Source organism: Rhinopithecus bieti, unplaced genomic scaffold, assembly GCF_001698545.2.
Source record: "Rhinopithecus bieti isolate Rb0 unplaced genomic scaffold, ASM169854v2 scaffold_11161, whole genome shotgun sequence".
NCBI classification, from domain to species: domain Eukaryota; kingdom Metazoa; phylum Chordata; class Mammalia; order Primates; family Cercopithecidae; genus Rhinopithecus; species Rhinopithecus bieti.
In genome coordinates, this window is record NW_016806937.1 from 3,545,830 (window position 1) to 3,553,166 (window position 7,337).

The window sequence follows — 7,337 nt, forward strand, 5'->3', positions numbered from 1 at the left end:
AGTTAAAAAATAACCTGAGTCTTGTTATGACAAGGCAGGCAAATGCTTCTCCCCTCATTTCTGAAAATGACTGAACTGGCATGCTTTGTCTGACTATTCAGAAAAGAGGCAGTAAGAGCACACTGTGGTTTTTGGTTCCAGTGAGCGGCTTTTTCATGGGGATCTTAGGAATTGAAGAGTGCGCTAAGTTTCAGGATATCTCAATATTCAGAAAGCCTGACTAAAAGAAGCCAAACCAAAACCATTTAAACATGAACACAAACCTCTTTGTCTTCTAGTAAATTTTACTTTTAATACAGAAGTGAAAGAAAATAAAAAATAGGCCCTAAAACAAGTCAAACAACATCAACACAGTATAAAAACCTTCACAAAGGTCAACGGAAGTAATCAAGAGCTGAAACTGAATTGTGCAGATTTTCAATGTCATCAAGTCATGTAACACAACAAAGTCAATTTAATATTTACACACTCAGCAAGCCCTCTAAGAAATGTGCCCAAGAAGCATTAACCTTTGTTTTGTGCCTCCTGAAGACTTGCACATTTTATTTTTTCAGATAGCTTAACATTTTTAATAGAGTGTGCTCTCTACCATGCGGTAATGCTTTGGTAGTATTCATACAGGGTCTCGCCTGTCCTAAAGACTTGCTCATTTCCCAAAGAGGAGCTTTAGAGTTCTGCTTTAGAAGTTTTACATAAATTAAAATCTTTTATCAAGATATTAAATATGAAGGGAGGCACAGGATTGCAACATATGTAGTCAAGTTACCTCTCTGTACATTTAGAAATTACTTTCTCCTCCAAGGTATTTGCACAGAAAAGCTCAGTCCTGTCCTGCTTAATCATCAGTAGTAACAGGGTTTGAATCATCAGAAGCTTGCAGACCTTAATATTTCCAGAATATCAAACAACTACCTCTGGGGCCAATCCATGTACTAGAGTTATGAAAATTTATTATCGTGAGGGAAAACAAGAGTAGCCAGGCCATCTTAAAATGCCCCAACCACTGCTTCTCAATACAGAAAGACTAAAAACTAACATACAGTTTATCATACAACAATCCCATCTCGGTCCCCTGAAATTCCCCTAGTTTCATTCATTAGAAGGGGAATTAAAAAAAAAAAAGACTTAAAGAGCACTTACAGCAGCATTCAGCTTTCCTATGAAATAACTCAGCATCTTAAATACTATGTATACACCTCTTTTTTTAGTAGCTAGACACTGGCTTCAGAGTTTGTGGGGACTGGGGGTAAATCAACCCATTCAAAACTACTCTAGAAATTGTCCTTTTTGGCAGAATAGCAGATATCCAAGTTAAAAATAGAGGGTCATTTGAGACCAGCCTGGCAACGGTGGTGAAACCCCATCTCTATCAAAAACTAAAAAATAGCTGGGTCTGGTAGTGGCCACCTATAAACCCAGTTACTTGGGAGGCTGAGCAGGAGAATCACTTGAACCTGGGAGGTGTGAAGTTGCATGAGCCAAGATGACGCCACTGCACTCCAGCCTAGCAACAAGACCCAAAACTCCATCTCCAAAAAAAAAAACAGAGGGTCAGTTTTGTTGCTTTGTGGTCTTGTCCAAAAATTTAGATGTTTTTTTTTTTTCCCCTTCTACATAAAAACCTCAGTCACCACTCCTAGTGGAATGGGCAGGGGCTCTGTCCCTGCTCCTCTGGCTTCTCGCAGCTGCTTTCTTGTTGCTGCAGCAAGGCTTGAAGAGATGTGTGTCAATGAGGACTTCCCCAAAACGGCCTTTATAGATGATCCCACAACATATCTTCTGTCTTTTCCAGTATGTGAGATCTAAAAAGGAAAAAACTGGTGTTCTGTTAGAACCAGAAGCCATCTCTGTATCTGAGCCGTCATCTGACTGGTTACTGTAACAAGGAGATTGAGCTGGGGAGGCACTTGAGGTGGTACTGTGAGCATCAGAATTATGACGTTTAAATTCCTTCTGCAGTTTACTGATCTGGTTGCTTTTTATCCTGTTCCCAGATAGAGTTTTCACTTTCTTTGGTTTCAATGTAGTCTTTAGACTGGGTCCAGCCCTTGCATCTACCACATGATTCCAGTTTTTTTTTGATCCTGCTGGCAACTTCTTCCATCTTTTCACAAGCAGGACACAGGCATTGCAGATGTCTCCTGAACGAGTCTCATGCAATCCAAAACAGCTCTGGAAGTCCTTTTCATAGCGTTTACTGTCAGTGAATCGAGAACTGGAGGACTTAGCTCTGCAAATACAGCAGCCCTCTATACTTCGGTACATCTTTGGCTTGTGAAAACCAAACATCTTTTCTTCTGGGCAATAGTCTTCCAAAAGCAGCCGTTCCACGCGCAATAACGTCCCCGAGGTGCGGAGTGCACGCCAGGCCAGTCAGTCCCCCTCAAGCGCTCCCTCCTCCTCAACTGCCTTGTCTCTTAAGTTTTTTTTTTAAACACTGATTGATATCCCAGGGATTAATCTAGAGTTCTGTTGAATACACTGTCAATTGCTTAGATTGAAAAAGTATTCCGTTTGTAGTGAGTAGAAAGTAGGAAGCCATTATGTCAGATTTTCACAGCGTCCTTCAAAAGAGTGTTCTAGGAAACCTCTCAATGACAGTTTTCCTGTATTGATTTCCATTTTGTTCAGTACTAAAGATGGATCTTTCATCAGCAAGAACTCTGGAAAAAATGATTAAGATGGGATACTTACCCTCTCTGAACTAAAAATTATTAAAATTTAATTTAGGTTTAATTTACTTTATATATTTGAAGGTTTTGATTTGCATTTCTCCAATAACCAGTAATGATGAGTTTTTTTTTCATTTGTTTGTTGGCCGCATAAATGTCTTCTTTTGAGAATTATCTGTTCACATCCTTCACCCACTTTTTTGGGGGTTGTTTTGTTCTTGTAAATTTGTTTGAAGGTGATATTGTTATAGTCATAGCTTTAAATTTTTTTAACAGTTCAAGAAGTCTCAGATACCCACTCTCTTGACCAAGAGAGAAAGGGATAGAATTACAACAACGTTTTTTTGGTGATTATGTGACTTTCTCTCGCTAAGTATGTCCTGGCAGGAATAAAAGGGTTTAGAATCATTGGGGTGGTGGGCAGCTGTAATGAGGTGGTTTAGAGTCAGACTCAGCCTTTCCTACTGGTTTTGAATGGTGAACCCATAGAAGGTGTATTATTGCATTTTTCTGAATAGGAGTTTCTCCATCTGGATTGCAAGGATATATTACTGCCTATCTTAGAATGCAGAATAGTAAAATTAGAAATTCTACTGGGAGTAGTAGAATTAGAAAATGTAGGTAAAGTGCTTGGTACATACAGGTGCTCATCAAATATTGGTTAGTTTATATTTTTTTTCTGCACAGCAGTGATTCTCAACTGGGAGCAATTTTGTACCACCAGTCACACACCCAGAAGACACTTGGTGATAATATCTGGAGGCATCTTTGGTTGTCATAGCTGAGGGGAAGTGCTGTTGGGACCTGGTGGGTAGAGGCCAGGGATACTGGTAAACATCTTGCATACACAGGAAAGCCCTCATAACAAATAATTATCCAGTCCCAAATGTTGACAGTACCAAGACTGAGAAACTCTGCTCTATAGCAAGGTAATGACACACCGTCTGCTTCCACGACCAAAGCAGACGGTATTTAGCTATTCCAGCACAGATCAGAGCACATAGAGGCATCTCTTAAGCAGAAAAGAAACAACACTTTGGAGACCAGAAGCATTCAAAACCATGAAAGTTTAAATTCTGAATACTGTGTTCATTTTAATCAATTAGCAGTAATGAATGTACTGTGTTACTTATAAACCAAAGTCAGTGACAAAGAAAACTCCAAGAAAAAAAAGAGACTAGAAAGTGTTCTGCAGACTCAGCAAGTTAAAAATGTTGAACTTCCTTTTCCCCTTTTTGGCCATGGAGCATGTTTATTTCCCTATGGAGTTGGAGAATCCACCAGTTGATTTCACGAAAAAGATCTACCATATTGTATGTCTAAGCTGTGCTTTTTTCTTTGAGAAAATCAGGCATTAAAATCCATGTCATGAAACGGGGGGACATTTTGGCTTTCAACACAGATATGTTAATAACAGTAGACACTTTGAGATGCCATGCTTCCTACCAGAAAATAGTAATAAAGGGATTAAAAAAGAGTAAAGTGTGTGTGTGTTTTGTGTGCACATGTGTCATTTCCCTTGTATGCACACACACTGAGTATTTGCTTGGAGATGCTGTATATAGCATCATTTAAGTTGGCTGTAGCTCACATCACCAATAATTTGGAAAAACTTTAGGAAGGACAGAGGTTTATTATTTTTTAAATATGGTAAGTTACAAGCAAAAGTAGAGAGGCTACTTATAGGAACAGTTTGATTTACCTGTAATGCAATTCCAGTGAGACAGCAAGGTAGAGTATTGGTTTCTTCTGAGAGTTTTGAGCTCCACAAACCGTTTGAAAGAAACTAAGGAATCAAGGTGAAAGAAGAGAGAGTAAAATTTTTAATAGATAAGCACTTACTTACAAGGAAGCATTTCTTTTGAAAATTGGAAGATATATAGAGAAGCCCTAAGGCACTCTCACACATGGAATAAAAAACAAATGTAGGTGTTTTCAAGGAGAATAAGAAGGTAGCAGGATCCAGTGAACTCATCTTTTACTCAGTTTCTGATTAGATGAATACACACAGAAAGGCAATCTGCTACATCCTCCAAACCTGGACTGCAGACATCTTCAATGTGGGCATTGATGGCATTCTTTACCCTCAGCAAGGAAGAGTTGTTCTGAGCTGTTCATTTGGATTTCGGTGCCTTTTAGGCCAGATTCCCTTTTGATTTTCCTTTGCTTGTTAGAGCTGAGATTCCAAAAAAAAAAAAAAAGAAAAGAAAAAAAGAAAAAAAGAAAATGTATTCGCTTGAGCCCTGATATAGTGGCTTTTCAAATTATTATATTAGGTCTTCATTATTGTAGCTCTGGGAGCTCAGGAATATCACTTCCTCTTTCAATGCCTCATTTTCTTCATCTGTAAAAAGGGATATTATTATTAATAGTGGCAATCCCAGGGAATAGTTTATGGGAATTAGATGTGAAGTCTGAGCACAGTGTCTGGCACACACAAACCCCCACATTGCTTGTTGTGGATTGTTAATTTTATTTTTAGTATCATTATTATTTAGGACCTCTAATTACCTCTATAGATGAGACACTCAGTGTCATCCAAACAGTCATCAAACATTTGTTATTATACTATGACATTCTACAGAATTTCCCAGGCATTGAAGTTTAGAGAAATTATAAAACAATCTGTCATCAAGGAGCTTACAACAGGAATGGAGGCAGGCATGGAGGCATGATAGCATTATCACGCACATGCGGTGTGGCTATCCTATCAGGCTAGCAGCAGAAAGGGCTATCAAAAAAGGATTGTTGCAGGAGGTGCACTGGAACCAGGTCATGATATATAATGTAGTTTGGATGTTTGTCCTCTCCTAACCCATGTCAAAATGTAATCCCTGGCCAGGCACAGTGGCTCATGCCTGTATTCCCAGCACTTTGGGAGGCCAAGGCAGATGGATCATGAGGTCAGGAGTTCAAGACCAGCCTGGCCAAGATGGTGAAACCCCGTCTCTACTAAAAAATAAAAAGTACAAAAATTAGCCAGGTGCGGTGGCAGGACCTGGAATCCCAGCTACTTGGGAGGCTGAGGCATGAGAATCGCTTGAACCTGTGCGGCAGAGGTTACAGTGAGCCAAGATCTCGCCACTACACTCCTGCACTCCGGCCTGGGCGACAGAGTGAGACTCTGTCTCAAAAAAAAAAAAAAAAAAAAAGAAGGAATTGTGATCCCCAATGGTGGAGGTGGGGCCTAGTGGGAGGTGTTTGGTTCATAAATGGCGTGGAGCCCTCTCCCTGCTGATGAGTGAGTTCTCTGTTAATTCACTTGAGAGCTCGTTGTTTAAAGGAGCCGGCATTTCCTCCTCTCTCTCTTGCTCCCTCTCTCACTGTATGACACACAGGCTCCCCTTTGCCCTACTCCATGACTGGAAGCTTCCTGAAGCCCTCACCAGAAGCACATGCTGGCACCATGCTTCTTGTACAGCTTGGAGAACCATCAACCAAATTGACCTCTTTGTAAATTACTCAGGCTCATGAACTTTTTTATAGCAACACAAAATTGACTAACACACTGTACAAACAGAAATCAGCCAGGAGAAGTGGGTTCGGTAGGGTATCATATGGTGGTGGAGGGAAACAGCATAAAGAAAAGCCTAGAGGTCATCTACAGGGCTTCTCAACTGCCACCAGTTGATGGATTTCAGCCTCAATTAATTGTGAACAAACATAATAAGTGCCCTTCCCTTTTACAGGACAGGTACAATATCCTAATTTGACATGTATAACCATATTCCATCTTCATCATTCCCTTAATTAATGAATTAATTAATCTATTTAGAGACAGGGTCTCGCTGTGCCACCCAGGCTGGAGTGCAGTGGTGTGATCATGGCTCGCTGCAGCTTTGACCTCCTGGGCTCAAGTGATTCTCCTGCCTCAGCTCCCAAAGTAGGTGGGAACTACAGGCATGCACCACCACTCCCAGCTAAGTTTTTTATTTTTTGCAGAGACAGGGTTTTGCCATGTTTCCCAGGCTGCTCTTGAACTCCTGTGTTCAAGCGATCCACCAACCTTGGCCTCCCAAAGTGTTGGGATTACAGGCGTGAACCATCCCGCCCAGCCTATTTGTTATTATTATTATAATTTTACAGATGTGAAAACTAGGGCCACAGAGAATGTAAACTTCTTGCCCAAGATTTCAGGGGTACTAAGTTGCAGAGTCAGGGTTTGAAACCTACCTAGTCTCTGTTTGTAACCTACTTGAATAATATAAAATACTGTGACTGAGTAAGTGTCCTTTAGTTTTCAGCCAAGGCCACAGAAATCAAACCCAGTTCTTTCTGGCATCAGTGGCCCATTTGCAAGTTTGGTGCAGTGCCTAGGCCATCTGTTGTGAGGCTAACAGACCACGCTTTTCCCATACCTTGTAGGCAGGGTGAAGAGCCCGTAGAGAGAGCTGAAGCTCTTTCCTGAAATCCCTCAAAGACTGTGAAAAATGTCAGAGGACCTGTCGGTCTTCATCAGCAATGACTTTATTATCACACCTTCTGGTGCCTCTTATACCCTTGGTTACTGAAAGAGACCTGAACAATCGGATCAGCACAGCACGCATGTGGTGAAGTAGAGACATCACAATTAGCCAGGGATGCATTCCTTCTCCATTTTCCCAAGCTAGCGCTGTCAGACGTAGGAAATAAAAATACAAGACATTTAGTTAAATTTCAATTTTA

The 7,337-nt window shown here is 40.6% G+C and overlaps 1 pseudogene across 1 annotated transcript; it reads right to left on the minus strand.

Moving 5' to 3' along the window:
- Positions 1-1,598: 1,598 nt before the first annotated feature.
- LOC108533923 (protein FAM60A pseudogene) lies at positions 1,599-2,410 on the minus strand (annotated as a pseudogene). Its single transcript, XR_001886845.1, has one exon. The product of XR_001886845.1 is annotated as a protein FAM60A pseudogene (transcript).
- Positions 2,411-7,337: the final 4,927 nt, after the last annotated feature.